This window comes from Triticum aestivum, chromosome 7A (genome assembly GCF_018294505.1).
Source record: "Triticum aestivum cultivar Chinese Spring chromosome 7A, IWGSC CS RefSeq v2.1, whole genome shotgun sequence".
NCBI lineage: Eukaryota > Viridiplantae > Streptophyta > Magnoliopsida > Poales > Poaceae > Triticum > Triticum aestivum.
The window spans coordinates 551,640,515-551,658,059 of NC_057812.1; positions in this window are offsets into that span (position 1 = coordinate 551,640,515).

The following is a 17,545-nucleotide window of genomic DNA, read 5'->3' on the forward strand; positions in this document are numbered from 1 at the left end:
AAAAAAATTCGTCGAAATATACCCATATGGGATCTAGTTTTGAAGAACTCGCCGTTAAAAACCCAATGGTGAAAACGAATCTAAATTCCGATACTCGAAACAAAAGTTATGGCTTTTTAAATTTTGTAAAACCCAAATAAATGCACGTATTTTTTCTTCCTTGACTTGTGTTCGGATGGGATGAGGACCAAATAGTTTCTTTTTTAGTGTAATAATGACACGGCCCTTTATGGCAGGTCTGCTATGTGATTTTTTTTGTCGCATAGCGTGTGCGCTTCGGAAGCCCAATTAGCGCAGGTGCACTGATAAGTATTTGGGGTTCTTTTTTGGTTTATATAAAACAATTGACTTTGCAAAAAGTCAGTCAACCAAGTTTTACTAAAGTCTCAGTCGACACCCGTGTCCGTTGGATCGTTTTCGGCTTCAAGATTAGTGAGCTTTTTTTCACTCCCTCTCGAGTAAATTGCAGAAGACTATCAGTTTGAAGGTTAGCTTTGTGAAAACCACTACAATATATTTTTTGACAGAAAGTATCATGTCTTTAGTAATCTTTTTGCAAAAATCACTGATCGGTGGATTAGAGTTGTTTGAGCGCGTTTATAACAGATGGGTCCCTGTTTTTTGCTTACGTAGCGTAACGGTTTGGGTTTAAAGCAAAAAAGTCCCTCAATTTTCTTCATCCATGCAGCCCAGACCCTCCCCACGGGCTGGTCCCAATACTTCCTCCACACCCGACTAGCATGCCCGCCGCCGCTCCCTCCACGAGCCACCGCCACCCCTCCCTCAGCAGGACGTAGGCCGCCGCTGCTCCCTCCACGAGCCACCGCCGTCCCTTCCTCCGTAGGACGTAGGCCGCCGCCGCTCCCTCCATGAGCCACCGCCGCCCCTCCCTCCGCAGGACGTAGGTGAAAGTGCGTTATATCGACTAGAGGGGGGTGAATAGGCGATTTTTATGAAAGTTTTCAAAACTTAGAAGTTTCGAAGACAAACAATAGAAATAAACCTATTACCATGCAGCGAAAGGTAGACTACACTAGGCAAATCATAGTCAAGTATTTAATGAAGTGAAAGCACAATGACTAATAGCAGCTAGGTAGTAAGGATCAGGTAGGAAGATATTATGAAGCCAAACAGAACACGCAGTCACTTAGTGAAGACAAAAGATAGTGCAATCATACAATCACTTCACAAGGACCAACAGTAAGTAAGGGGAAGGGAAGGATGAAACCAGTGACTTGTTGAAGACAATGATTTGTTAGACCAGATCCAGTTGCTGTGATAACTGTACGTCTGGTTAGGGTGGCTAGGTATTTAAATCTGAGGACACACAGTCCCGGACACCCAGTCCTGAACACGCAGCTCAGGACACCCAGTCCTCACCGTATTCCCCTTGAGCTAAGGTCACACAGACCTCGCCCAATCACTCTGGTAAGTCTTCAAGGTAGACTCCAAACCTTCATAGACTTTGTTCACCGGCGATCCACAATGACTCTTGGATGCTCAGAACACGACGCCTAACCGGCTGGAGGATTCACAGTCCTCAAGTGTAATAAGTCTTCAGATCACACAGACAGGAAGACTTAAGTGATGCCTAACACTCTTTGGCTCTGGGTGGTTAGGGCTTTATCCTCGCAAGGAATTCTCTCTCAAAGGCTTCGAGGTGGGTTGCTCTCAAACGACAAAAGCCGTACTTTAACTCTGAGCAGCCAACCGTTTATGGTTGTAGGGGGTGGGCTATTTATAGCCACTAGGCAACCCGACCTGATTTGTCCGAAATGACCCTGGGTCACTAAGGAACTGACACGTGTTCCAACGGTCAGATTTCAAACACACACGGCAACTTTACTTGGGCTACAAGCAAAGCTGACTTGTCCGACTCTGGACAAGATTCGCTCTCATAGTCTTCACTCGAAGACATAGGTTTTGGTTAAGCATCACTTCAGTCATTCTGACTGGTTCTCTTGGACCCCACTTAACAGTACGGTGGTTCCTATGACTCAATAAAGAAGAAAAAGAACTACGAAAGATCTGAGTCTTCGAGCTCCATAGGCTTCATGCGATGTCTTCTCTTGTCATAGTCTTCAATGTGAATATCTTCACATACCACCTTTGACATCAATGTCTTCATACATTTTTAGGGGTCATCTCTGGTAGGAAAACCGAATCAATGAGGGACTTCTACCTGTGTTATCCTGCAATTCTCACAAACACATTAGTCCCTCAACTAGGTTTGTCGTCAATACTCCAAAACCAACTAGGGGTGGCACTAGATGCACTTACAATCTCCCCCTTTTTGGTGATTGATGACAAACTAGTTGAAGTTTTCAACGGGGAATATAATATGTGAAATTGTAAAGGATAAGGAATTGTCTTCATAAGTTGCAAGGGCTCCCCCTGAAGATGTGCATATAAGTAATTTGCTTTTGGAATGCAAATGCACATGGCAGGTTGTACTCGTGGAGATCCTCTTCAACTTATGATGACAATTCATTATGCATGTGAAGGTATGTGAAGATAATGACATGCATAATGGAAAATGGACGTCTGCAAAATGATCTAAGTGCGGAATTTATCGTCGCACATGCGGAATTTATCATCGCATCACAAAGTAGCAAATAAGTAGCAGACGACCATCGAGTTTAGGTGTTACAACTCAAAGAACCAAATGTATCAAAACGAGAGTTGTAAACACTAGGCAAAATATAAAGCAACCGCCCATGTGGACCCGCTTGAAGACTATCAAACTCATATGCTTCTCCCCCTTTTGTCAGTAAGGACCAAAAAGGTTTGAAGACATAGAGCATCTACTCGTTCCCATGAAGAGTAGGTGAAGCAGCAGGGTCGTCGGTGGTGTTCGGCGGTGCAGAAGAACTTGGAGCAGTGTCGAAGCGTGCTGAAGGAGGGGGCGGTGAAGTAGCATCGTCTTCGTCCTCGATCACTCTGGCATTCACAGTTGCCGCAGAGGAAGAGAACTCAGAGTCTTCAAGAGATGGAGTTCGTCGCAGCACTGCCCTTCGAGGAGGTGTGGAGTCAAACTTGAAGCGTTCAGAGAAGCCATCCTCTTGAAGATCATCTTCAGAGCACATAAGCGTCAGCCCTTTCCATGTGCGTCGAGAGGTTTCATGGGCAACAAAGGCATTCTTGGTGGCAAGATTGCGAATGCGGTTGACATCCACCAAGAGGCTTTGCATTTGGCGCTTCAGCCAGTCATGATGCCTATCCTGTTTCTGATGAAGAGCCACCAGAAGCTCTCGGTCATTGAGAACACGAGATCGCTTCTTGGGTCGTTGGGCAATAGTGCTTTCGGTGGCTTCAGTAAGGGCACGATGAGGTGCACGTGTAGTTCCAGCCAGAGGATAAACACGAGTGACTGCTTCAACTCCTTCAATGTTCTGAGAGAAACTTTGATGCTCCGCATTCTGAAGACTAAGAGGCTCCTTGGCAGGCTCAGGATAAATGGCTTCAACGGACATATCCACATCAGGCAGAAAGATCCGATGATTGCGAGCAGATGGCTGATATGAGATAGCGGAGTGGAGTTTAATCAGCCGCATTATCCATGGAGCGTAGAACTTCAAGCCAAAAAGATCAGAGCCTGATGCAGCAAGTTGGCGGATGAAGAAGTCTTGTGCATTGAAGCATTTGCCATGAAGAATATAGAAGACCAAAGTCTTCATTGCACCTTCCAGCTTGGCATGTGGAGAATGTCCTTTGATGGGCCAGAGAGTTCGCCTTATGATGTGATAGATAGTCCTTGGCAGATACTCAAGGTCTTCAACAAAGAACTCCTTAGGATATGCAGCATCTTGTGGCAAGGGCTTCATCATACTGAGCATCTGACTCATGTTTGGTTCAGGCTTCTGAAAGATGCTCTCCATAGCTTCACTGTGAAGCTGACAGCCAGGTTCATAGAGATCGCCAGGAGTGGGCAGACCAGTGAGCTCAATGATATCAAAGGCTTTGGCTTCGTGATGAACATTTCCTGTCATCCACTCCAGGACCCAAGTCTTCGGATCTCTGTTGTACCCACGGATGTGAAGTGTGGCATAGAATTGGAGCAGCAACTCTTCATTCCAGTGCTCTTGGTCGGTGACAAACGGCAACAATCCAACCTCTTTGAAGCAATCCAGAGCTTCTTCCAGACAGGGCAGACCAGCTATTGCTTCGGTGTCAAGACGCTTATGTGGGAAGATGCGACCTTGATTGTACAGAATGCAGGAGTAATAGCTTCGCTGCGAATAGCTTCAGAACCGATCAGAAGATATTCTTTCCCTTGAGTAGGGGTTCTTGGAGCTATTGAAGAAAGTGTTGTCTGCTTTGAAGCCGTTGACATTGAAGGATCCAGGTTCTGATGCAGGACCTGGAAACCTGGGCAACCTTGGAATTGGCTTCTATACCTGAGGCCTATGCTCAACATGATAGTCAAACTGAGGACCAGCAGCGGGCGCAGGAACAGGAGCAGTAGCATCATTTGCTTCACTGACTTCTGGTGCTTGGGTTAGTGGAGGCTCCACATTTGCTTTTGCCATGACTGCGTCAGTGGCTTCATTGGTGTTGGTGGTGGCAGCCTCAAGATTTTCTACCTCCACTTGACGAGCTGGAGGGTCGGTCACAGTCACGTTCTCCTCGAGAACAGCTTCTTGGTGAGATGGGGGTGTAGCAACTCTTGGGGTTTCTTCTTCATCGGCTGATGCAGCCGGAATGTCTTTAGTAGCTTTAGCTTCAGACTCGGAGACTGGAGGCCTTGGTCCTTTGCGAAGCCTGCATAACGCTGGCGACGCCTGTGGAGTTGGAGTTGGCCGGGCCTCAAAGTCATCTTCCTCTTGTGCTTGTGGGTGATCAACCCATGATGCATCATGAGCAATTGGCGTCAGGGGACGACCAATGCTGATGAGTTCGCTGTGTGTAAGCACATGCGATGATATCTATTGGTGCTCGATCTGAGGAAGAACTGCATCATCTTCAACATGGTCATGATGACCAATGTCTTTAGCAGCAGTGGGATCAGCTGCTGGAAAGTCTTTAGCTTCATGAGCCTCTGTGGAAGCAGGCTCATGGACAGTCAGTTGGCGCTCTTGATGTTCAGCGTCAGGGCGAACCATGGAGATGGGTTCAACAAGTAAGGGCTCTGTGGGAGCAGCCCGTTCCTTCTTGGTCTTGCACTTCTTCTTGGAGGGAGCAGCAACAGAGGCTTCAGAATGTTTCCTCTTTCTGGCTTCAGCCTCAGCAGTCCTCGTCTTCTTCAGTTCTGAAGCGGTAGATCTGGCTTTTGGCTTCGAGCCAGTCATGCTAGTTGGGAAGACAATGGGATCTGCTTCCTGCCTTGGTGCGTTGGGTTCGGCCACAGTGGGCTTCTTCTTCTGCTTAGCAGCCATCCTGGGATCAATGCCCGGACGCCCAAGGGCCTTGCGCTTCTCAGCCTCGTTGTAGCCTTGCACACACTTGTCAGCCAGGCTCTTCATGCGCTCACGAGAACCCTGAGCTTCTGCATGTTTCTTGAGAAAGGCTTCTTTGAGCTCGTGCAGCATAATCTTGAAGTTTTTCACCTCTTGCACGCTGAGCTTGGCCATATGCTTCTTGAACTGAGCTTTCTCAAAGTCAATCTTTTGCTTCAGTTCGACGATGCGCTGAGCTAGAGCTAGCTCTGAAGCAATGGCGCCATGGAAGGCGACACTAAGGCCAATTGGAAGTTGCAGATCTTCGAAGCTGAGGTTGGGCGTGTCAAACCACTCATCAATGAAGTTGTGGATGATTGCCACGTCAAAGAGAGGCAGATCATTGAAGATTTCTGCTTCTTCTTTGCTCTTGATCAGTTGCTCAAGAGCGTCATCTGCAAGATCTTCATCACTGGACAGATCGATGGCATCGTTGCGCAGAATAGCAGCAGCTGTCAGTTCTTGGCTGGTGTGTGGCAGAGGCATATTGACTTTCTGGGGCTTGGAGATGCGTGACAAATCTTCAGACTGCACACTGTCTTCAGGAGGTGCAGTAGCCAGTGGCTTCGCCCGTGAGATTTTACGTGCAGAGGCAGGCTTTGAAGCTTTAGGCTACTTCAACTTATTTGGCTTCGGCGCTGCAGACGCTTCATCTGATTCAGCGTCATCTGCAGGCTCATTCACGGCTGTCCCTTGAACCACAATATGAGTGATGAGACCTTCCAAGTTGTAGAAGGGCCCAAGAAGATTGGGTTCAGCTTTGCGAGTTCCATCGGCACGGGGAGCAGAGGGACCAGGGTTGAAGTCTAATCCCAAAGACTTCTTATTCTGCTTCGTTGAGTTCTTGGCAAACTGGAAGTTGCGCTTGAACAGATTGTCGTCTCGACACCATAGCAGTGACGATGGGTCAGCATCCGCAGGCTGTGGTCCACGGACCATGCAGGGATAGAAGCCTTGTTCAATGGCTTCATCTCTGGACCTGGGTTGAAGATTTTTGTAGAGGATGTCTCCCCATGGTCGCTTGATGGCATTCTTCTCAGCATATTCTTTTGTCACAAATCTGTATTTGAACCATTGTTCTGCCCAATATCTTCGAATCCATTGATTCGTGTCTTGCGCTGATTGTAATCCTCTTCAGGATTTGTCTTGTAAAGCTCTGAGAGATCATCAGGCAAATCTCTTGATGTTCCCCCACGACGCTGTCTACCACCCTTCCGTGCTGATTTCTCTGCAGCCATGAACTTCAAACTGAATGGCTTCAACACGTTCAAAGGCTTCAAAGGCTTTCGCTTGCTGGACAAACAGGAACTGGCTTTGGGAGAATTTATATGATACTGTAAGAATTCTGCAAATGAATGCAGACTATGAGAACCAAGGGATTCTCCCACGGACATGTACCTATGACAGCATTAAGGTGCGAGGGAAGGGGAAGAGGTCATATGCATTCTCAGAAGATTTTGAAGATAAATCAGTTTAGAAGACATTGACCTCATCGTGCGAAGACATTCACTCATAGATAAGGAGTTGGTTCCAGATTTGTACGAATCCACGGATCAGTACAAGTGAGGAATCTAACTACTTTGTGAAGCATAAGTGAATATACTAGGCATATTATGAGATGCAGTATGAAGTGGATCCAACATGTGTGAACAAAAACCACTTGTGGTAGAAAGTGACGAATCTGTAGGATCAAAGGGGCCGTAAAAAGGAGGTTTTTATTTACCACACAAGGAACTGCTAGACGGAGTGGAAGAGGAGGCCGAGCAGTTCGATCGTCCGTGCCCTAACTTGGCGACGGAGGACACCTACGGCGACGGCGGAGAAGACGATGTCCGCGGTCGGCGTGAAGACGGCGTCGGAGAGGTTGCGGCAGCTAAGCGCTTCGTCGCCGGCGTCGTCGAGGGCTAGCGGTGGCGCTAGGGTTCGTGCGAGAGTGGAAGAAGAGATAATGACTGTGGTGTGGCGTGTATTTATAGGGACAGGGGCGGCTCAGTGTTATTACACAGGTGCCCCTGGCGATTCACATCTGAGGAACACGTGGCCATCATGCAGCATATCGGAGGTTGTTCCACGTCCCACGCACGCCTGGATTGTCGGGTGGTCGTTCCCACTTCTCCGGGTTTCAGGTGAAGGAATTAGCATTGAAAGCGGACTTAATGTTTGTCTCTGTATCTTCTGCTGACAAGGACGCAGAGAAGACATTTGACAGTTTCAAAAGAATGCATATGATTTGGAGAGATAGAGTTTGAGATAGAAAGCATAGAGAGGTTAGGGTCCGATCACATTCACTTAGTTCAAAAGATTCAACAAGAAGACATAGCTATAAGTGAATGTTGTAGAGGACAGAACACTAGTATATATATATAATCAACATAGTGAAGATAATCATGAAGACATGTTGAGATTGAAGCCAAACCAAATGTGAAGACATAGCAAATGTAACGCCATGAGTGAAACACTTCAAACAGAACATTTGGTGGTGGCGTTACCCACCGTATAGGAAGTATTAGACCCAGACACGGCGCACAATTATCGTGGCGCTCCGAAGTCAAATTCCTCATTAATGTATTCACACTTAGAATGCATGTCTTCATTGATTGAAGATATACTTTACTTCGTGTGTTGCACATCTAAGTCATCAATATGCATAAGTGTTAGGATGTGTGCCTGATCACAGGACATTTGAGGATTCCAAGATATTTAGCTCACACCGTAACTTGCAAAATCTTTTCTCATCCAAGGGCTTGGTGAAGATATCTGCCAATTGCTCTTCAGTGTTGACGTGTATGATATCAATATCTTCCTTCACAACATGATCTCTGAGAAAGTGATGACGAATCTCAATGTGCTTTGTCTTCGAGTGCTGAACTGGGTTGTTGGCAATCTTGATGGCGCTTTCGTTGTCGCAGCAGAGTGGCACTTGCTTCAGATGGATGCCATAGTCTTTGAGTGTTTGCTTCATCCACAGAAGCTGAGCGCAGCAAGATCTAGCAGCAATGTATTCAGATTCAGCAGTGGAGAGAGATACACAGTTCTGCTTCTTTGAAGACCAACATACAAGTGATCGTCCCAGAAAATGACATGTGCCTGATGTAGACTTGCGATCCACCTTTTCACCAGCATAATCAGCATCTGAGAATTCAACTAGATCAAACTCTGAGCCCTTTGGATACCATAATCCTAGAGTTGGGGTGTAAGCCAAATATCGAAGAATTCGCTTCACATGTAGCGACCAGACCACACAGTACTCGGAGGATTTATAGCAGAGTAGCAATCACACACTTATTACATTGAGTGTCTCAAAAGAGAACTTATTACAATAAATATGGCTTAAGGCCATCTAATAACGATAACAGCGAAAGGCTTGGAAGATAAGTGAGTCCATCAACTCCAACGGCATCACTGAGTATAGAACCATGACCTAAAAACTCCTTAATCGTCATCTGAAAAGTTTGCAACATTAATGTTGCAGCCCGAAAACGGGTCAGCACATGGAATATGCTGGCAAGGTAACACATAAAGAGTAATGGAATGAAACAGCTATACTATATGCATTTTTGGCTGGTGGAAAGCTCTATGGTTACAGTTTTGCGTAAAGCCAAATTTTCCCTACTCCAAAGGAATAAATTTAATTACTATCATGGTGGTTGTTAAACATTGAGAATGGTTGACAGCATTCTCAATCCCAATTAAGCATCATCATTAAACATAACCCAACAAAATTAATTTTAGAGTAACATGTTGAGATTCACATGAAAATCCAGGTACTAGATACTCAAGATGTCCATAACCGAGGACATGGCTAATCATGATTAGTTTATTACACTCTGCAGAGGTTTGCGCACTTTTCCCCACAAGACTCGATCGCCTCCGTTTGTTTTCTCGCACTACATGGTGTTTGAGAAGACGGATGACCGAGACATAGTCTTTCAGAAGCGCTAGCACCTTACGATCGGGTAGACCGTACCACCTACATCTGCTAGTCTACCACTGTAAGAGTTCGCACAACTTAGTCAACTATGCTAGAGCCCATAATAGCTTGTTGCTGCACATAGAAGTTTCTAGTATGAATAGTCTCATGATCCCTTTGAGCCTGGGTGGCGGTCCAAAAGAAAACAGGCAAGTCCTGGAATACCCAGGTGCCTCAATCCACCCAGATGTGTGTTTAAGTTGCCACCTTAGCTAAACCATTAATTAACAATCTCACATCTGTCATGGATTTCACTCACCCAATCCGCGGCTACTAGCATAGCATGGCATAATAAGCAAACGTAGAAGTAACTCCCAAAGGTTTGATAATAAACAGGTAATAGGTACTACCTCATCTACTTCTCATCCCACAATCTAATTAGATCCTAATCATGCAATGTGTGAGGTTTGATCTAATGCAATAAAACTGGGTAGTAGAAAAGGTATGATCAAAGTGTTACATGTCTTGCTGATGATCCGGGAAACCTAGCGATTCGAAGTAACAGGCGGCGCACTCCGGATACTCTATCGCAAACAACAAACGAGCATACAATAAGTACTCATCTAATGCACACGTAAAACTCAAATAAGATATCTAACCAGAAGGTTCAACTTAAGAACTCTGGTTGGCAAAAAAATCGAATCGAACAAAGCAACGAAAGTCAAACGGCGAAAGAAAACAACTTCGTTCTAGTAATCTGGATCTAGGGCAAATTTTACAGTAGCAAAACCTTGTTTAAGTTGGTTAAATGGATAGAGGGTTTCGAGACGAAACTCTAGGCGCTTGAACCGCCTGATTCCGATAAACGAGCAAAAAGTTATACTAAAACGAAAATCAGATCAGGAATCGCGATCAGAAAATAACCGCGGAAAATCCGAGAAAAAGAAAAACAACGAACGGATTAACGAACGAACGTTTGTTATCCAGATCTAAACAATGAACGTGTTCGTTTAAACGAACAAACGAGCGAACGCTCGCTACTTAACCTAAACCGAAAAAAACCGATCTAATAAAAAAACGAAAACTAAAAAAACCGGAAAAAAAACCGACGGAAAATCGATCGGTTTTCTAAAAAAATGGGCGGCGCGGATTACGAGGCGGCGGCGAACCTCGGCGAGCGTGCGGGGCTGGGGCGGCAGCGGCGTGGGTGCGGGGCTGGGGCGGGGCGCTGGGGCTAGGGTTCCCCCCCCCCCCCGGGTGGGCCGGCTTATAAAGCCCCTACGGGCCGGGAGTCCTAGTCGGACACGGCCCGTAGGTCAGTTCCCCTTTTTTTTTAAAAAAAAATTATGCTCGGAAGAAAAATAAAAAGAAATACCAAAACGGACTCCAAAAATCCCGAAATAAATTTTCCCGGGCTTCTAAAATCAAGCCCGACAAAGTGAAAATTTATTTGGGCCCTAAATGCAATTTTGAAAAACGCAATTTTTTTCCTAAATTCAAATAAAACACCAAAAAAACTCCGGAATAAAATCTTATTTGATTTTATTATTAAATCCTCAATATTTCTTTATTTTGGGAAAGTCATTTTATTCCCTCTCTCATATTTTTTTGTAATAGAAATAATTGATGATAAAATAAATAAAATCAAATGATCCTATTCTCAAAATTTGAGAAAACTCAAATATGAAAATAGCGAAATCCCCGACTCTCTCCGTTGGTCATTGAGTTGCGTAGAATTTCTAGGATCAACCAAAATGCAAAATAAAATATGATATGCATTGATGATCTAATGTATAACATTCCAAATTGAAAATTTGGGATGTTACAAACCTACCCCCCTTAAGATGAATCTCGCCCTCGAGATTCGGGTTGGCTAGAAAATAGGTGAGGGTGGTCTTTGAACAAATCTTCCTCTCGCTCCCAGGTGGCTTCATCCTCTGAGTGGTGGCTCCACTAAACTTTGCATAACTTGATAACCTTGCTGCGAGTAACTCGGTTGGCAAACTCGAGAATCTTGACTGGCTTCTCCTCATAGGTCAAATCGTTATCCAACTGTATAGTTTCCAAAGGCACTGTATCTTTCAATGGTATGTCAGCCATCTCCGCGTGACACTTCTTCAGCTGAGAAACATGGAACACATCATGAACTCCTGACAATCCTTCGGGCAATTCCAACTTGTAGGCCACTTCCCCCATACGTTGCAAAACTCGATATGGTCCTACAAATCGTGGTGCTAACTTCCCTTTAACTCCAAAGCGCTTTGTTCCCCGAAGTGGAGATACTCGAAGATAAGCTCTATCTCCAACTTCGTAAACTATCTCCTTGCGTTTAGAATCTGCATAACTTTTCTGTCTAGACTGGGCTACCTTGAGCCTATCGCGAATCAACTTCACCTTCTGTTCAGACTCTTTAATCAAGTCAGGACCAAACAACTGACGGTCTCCAACTTCGTCCCATGACAACGGTGTCCTGCACCTCCTTCCGTACAAGGCTTCGAAAGGGGCCATCTTTAAACTGGTTTGGTAACTGTTGTTGTAAGAGAACTCTGCATATGGCAAATTATCGTCCCAACTAGATCCGTAATCTAGCGCACAAGCTCTCAGCATATCCTCCAAAATCTGATTGACTCTCTCGGTCTGTCCATCTGTCTGTGGATGAAAAGCTGTACTGAATTCTAGCCTGGTACCCAAAGTTTCATGCAACTGCTTCCAGAACTTTGAGGTAAACTGGGTTCCTCTATCTGATATGATACTCCTTGGAACTCCATGCAGACATACGATCCTGGTCATGTATATCTTTGCCAACTTAGCACTGGTGTAAGTGGTCTTTACTGGGATGAAATGAGCTACTTTCGTCAATCGATCAACTACAACCCAAATTGAGTCATAGCCTGAACGAGTCCTGGGCAATCCCGTGATAAAATCCATGCCTAGCTTATCCCACTTCCATTCGGGTATCGGCAATGGTTGTAACAATCCTGCTGGCTTCTGATGCTCTGCCTTTACTCTCTGACATACATCACAAACGGCTACATACTCCGCTATATCCTTCTTCATTCCGGTCCACCAGAAAATATCCTTCAGATCCAAATACATCTTGGTATTTCCTGGGTGAATTGAATATGGTGAATCGTGTGCCTCTTGCAAAATCAACTTCCTGATCTCCGGGTCATTGGGCACGTAAACACGGTCTTCAACCATAGGGTGCCGTGTTCATCCTCACGAAATCCTTTAGCTTTTCCTTTGCTCAGTTTCTCCTTTATAGCGGCAATCTCTTTGTCAGTTTGCTGAGCTTCTCTGTTTCTATCCATCAAAGTTGACTGAATCTCCAATGCTGCTATATAGCCTCTCGGAACTATTTCCAAACATAGTTCACGAAGATTTTCTGCTAACTCCTTGGGTATTTCTCCCGTCATTAACGTATTGACATGGCTCTTATGGCTTAATGCGTCAGCTACTACATTAGCCTTTCCGGGATGATAATGCAAGTTCATATCATAATCTTTGATGAGCTCCAACCATCTCCTTTGTCTGAGATTCAACTCCTTCTGTGTGAAAATGTACTCCAAACTCTTATGATCCGTGTACACCTCACAATGGTTTCCAATGAGGAAATGTCTCCATGTTTTCAAAGCATGCACTACGGCTGCTAACTCCAAATCATGCGTAGCATAATTCAACTCATGGGGCTTCAGTTGTCTTGAGGCATATGAAACAACTCTCCCTTCCTGCATAAGCACTGCTCCAAGTCCTCGACGTGAAGCATCGTAGTACACCTCATAATCTTTGGTCTGGTCTGGCAAAATCAACACTGGTGAGGTAACCAAACGTTTCTTCAATTCCTGGAAACTAGCCTCACACTCCTCTGTCCATATGAACTTGGTATCCTTCTTTAATAACTCTGTCATAGGCTTCGCAGTCCTTGAGAAATTCTCAATAAATCTCCGGTAGTATCCTGCGAGTCCAAGAAAACTCTGGATCTCTCCAACTGTTGTTGGGGCTTCCCACTTGGTCACGGTTTCAACTTTAGCGGGATCTACTGCTATACCTTTAGATATAACGTGTCCGAGGAATCCTACTTCCTTCAACCAAAACTCACATTTGCTGAACTTGGCATATAATTGATGTTCTCTGAGCTTTTCAAGTACCAAACACAAATGCTCCTTATGCTCCTCTTCATTCTTCAAGTAAACCAGGATATCATCAATGAACACTATGACGAACTTATCCAAAAACTCCATAAACACTTCATTCATCATGTTCATAAAATAGGCAGGTGCGTTAGTCAGACCAAATGACATAACGGTATACTCATACAGCCCATACCTGGTGGTAAAAACTGTCTTCGGAATATCCTGTTCTCGAATCTTCAACTGGTGGTATCCTGATCGCAGATCGATCTTGGAAAATACCTTAGCTCCTTGCAATCGATCAAACAGATCGTTGATCATTGGTAGCGGATACTTGTTCTTGATCGTTACTTCATTCAATCCTCGATAATCAACAACCATCCTTAACGATCCATCCTTCTTCTCCACTAGAAGTATTGGCGATCCCCAAGGTGAAGAACTTGGGCGAATATGTCCCTTATCCAGTAACTCCTTAATCTGCTTCTTAATTTCTACCAAATCCTTTGCTGGCATCCTATATGGTCTCTTTGATATTGGCCCAGTGCCTGGCAATAGCTCAATCAAAAACTCAATATCTCTATCCGGTGGCATGCCTGGCAACTCTTCTGGAAATACATCAGGGAAATCCCTTACCACTGGTACTTCCTCCTGCACAACTCCTGTTAGGCAATTTACTTGGGTCCTCTTTGGCACATGTCGGGATACATACTTGATCCTTCTCCCTTCTGGGGTGGTAAGCAAAATTGACTTACTAGCACATTCAATATTCCCTTCATACTTTGATAACCAATCCATGCCTAATATCACATCCAATCCTTGAGATTCCAATACTATTAGGTCTGAGGGGAAAACATAGTTACCAATCCTTAATGGTAACCGATCACACCATAGACTAGCCACATACTCTGCTCCGGGCGAGGTTACTAACATGGGTGACCTAAGGCCTTGGGTTGGTAGGTTATACTTATCCACAACTCCCCTTGATATGTATGAATGCGATGCACCAGTATCAAAAAGAACGAGTGCAGTAAATGACTTAACCAAAAACTTACCTATTACTGCATCGGGCTGAGCTTCAACCTCCTCCACGCTAACGTGGTTCACCTGTCCCCTGTTGAAAGGGTTCGGCTTCTTCCCAGAACTTCCATTGCCATTTTGGCCTTCAGGACATTCATTGGCATAATGTCCGGTCTTCGAACACTTATAGCAAGTGACTTGGCTCAAGTCCTTCTTGGCTGGGGTTGAGAGGTTGGTACGGTTCTGGCCGTTGCTTCCTCCATTGCCATTACCATTTTTGGTGCCCTTGTGATTGTGCGAGCTACCTCCTCCATGGGTATGCTGAAACTGTCCTCCCAGTCTAGGGGTAAAACGTGGCTTCTGCTGAGCTCCTGAATTGTACTTTCCTTGTCCATACTTCCTCTTGCGATTCTTAATTTGCTGATGCTTCCCTTCAATCATAAGAGCACGATCTACCAACTCCTGGTAGTTGTTGAAAGTGACTACCATCAACTGCATGCTCAACTCATCATTCAGTCCTTCCAGAAACTTCTCTTGCTTAGCTGCATCCGTAGCGACGTCATCTGGGGCATAACGTGCTAACTTACTAAATTCCTCCACATACTAGCCAACTGTCCGTCCTCCTTGGCGCAAGTTGCGAAACTCACGCTTCTTCATGGCCATAGCTCCTGCTGAAACATGGGCAGTACGGAAAGCCTGCTGAAACTGGTCCCATGTGACAATGTCGACTGGGAAGGTGGCTGTGAAATTTTCCCACCATGATGCTGCGGGTCCTTCTAACTGATGTGCGGCAAACTTCACCTTCTCCGCATCTGTGCATCCTGCTTGGTCAACTCCCTAGCTGTCTTGCGGAGCCAATCATCTGCTACTATCGGCTCGGTGCTACTGGAAAACACCGGCGGATTCAGCCTAAGGAAACGGGCTAAGTGGTCAACAGGTGGTGGTGGTGGTGGTGGTAGGTTGTTGTTGTTGTTCCCCTGATTCTGATTCTAAACTAGCAACTGCATCAATGTGTTCTGCTGCTGGATCAACTGGGTGAGGTCCGATGGGAAAGCAAACCCGGGGTCACGTCTCGGAGGCATCTGTGGGTTTAGAAAAGATGAGATATAAGAATAGAGGGGGTCTAAAGAGGAAACACTACCCATATGCACATGAGGCAAAAGCAAACAATTCACTTCAATCAATCAAACAAAGGCATACACTCGATCTATCTATCGCAAATGTGCTCGGACTACTATATTTACATGGTGGACTACTACTACTGATGAGGTGGTCTACTAAAAATATTCTACGGTCGTTGACTCCATGATATCTGCTCCAGCTTCATCAACATAGTCATCATCGCTACTGTCTGGTTCCGAGTCGGTGTCGTCGATGATGATGTAGTCTTCCGGGCTAATCTCCTTGGGTTCTTCGTCTTCATCTACTGGTGTTGGGCCTCCCATAAATATTCCAATCTTCTTGATCAGGTCGTCATTCTTCTCCACCAATACTTCAATTTCCTCTTCATAATCTTCACGTGTAGCCTTGAGTTCTTCCTCCAGTTCCTTGATTCTAGTCTTAGCCTTCTTCAGATCTATCATGTCGGCACACATCTGGTTCTCCTGGCATCGAATGTGCTGGTTTAATTCCTGGATAAAAGCTGCGATTGATCTATCCTTCCTGGTGTTGATCATCTCCCAGTGCTCATCTCGGCGCCCACAAATCTGGTAGATAGTATCCTTGAGATCCTTGTGGTATACTTCTCCAATGCGTCCCATGGCGATGTGAGCTGACATGCTCATTCCTAGACTCCAAGTTGGTGCATCAAATGAAAACTCTATGGGCTCAGTGACTGGCATGAACGTCCTTCCTGGAACTTGAACTTGAATCATCCAGCGCTCTTCTTCAGGTAAAGTGGCGTTGTAGGTTCCCGTGAAGCTTGGTACTCCTATGTTCAGGTATCTAGTGACTTCCTTCAAGTGTCGTCCAAAGGGTGTATCTTCATCCGGTTGTGTGAACTTGTTCCTTGCATCCGCCATCCTAAAGAATAGAAAAGATGAGAAGTTAGAAGAGAAGAGAGTGAATAGTGATCTAGGGCTTTTAGCTTAGTGGTCGTGTCCTACAGTCAACCTGGCTCTGATACCATCTCTGTAGCGACCAGACCTCAAACAGTCTGATCTCTGTGCTCCGGTGTCATCCCTGGATCAGTAATGCTGACACCACACAGTACTCGGAGGATTTATAGCAGAGTAGCAATCACACACTTATTACATCGAGTGTCTCAAAAGAGAACTTATTACAATAAATATGGCTTAAGGCCATCTAATAACGATAACAGCGGAAGGCTTGGAAGATAAGTGAGTCCATCAACTACAATGACATCACTGAGTATAGAACCATGACCTAAAAACTCCTTAATCGTCGTTTGAAAAGTCTGCAACATTAACGTTGCAGCCCGAAAACGGGTCAGCACATGGAATATGCTGGCAAGGTAACACATAGAGAGTAATGGAATGAAACAGCTATACTATATGCATTTTTGGCTGGTGGAAAGCTCTATGGTTACAGTTTTGCGTAAAGCCAATTTTTCCCTACTCCAAAGGAATAAATTTAATTACTATCATGGTGGTTGTTAAACATTGAGAATGGTTGACAGCATTCTCAATCCCAATTAAGCATCATCATTAAACATAACCCAACAAAATTAATTTTAGAGTAACATGTTGAGATTCACATGAAAATCCAGGTACTAGATACTCAAGATGTCCATAACCGGGGACACGGCTAACCATGATTAGTTTATTACACTCTGCAGAGGTTTGCGCACTTTTCCCCATAAGACTCGATCTCCTCCGTTTGTTTTCTCGCACTACATGGTGTTTGAGAAGACGGATGACCGAGACATAGTCTTTCAGAAGCGCTAGCACCTTACGATCGGGTAGACCGTACCACCTACATCCCCTACATCTGCTAGTCTACCACTGTAAGAGTTCACACAACTTAGTCAACTATGCTAGAGCCCATAATAGCTCGTGGCTGCACACAGAAGTTTCTAGTATGAATAGTCTCAT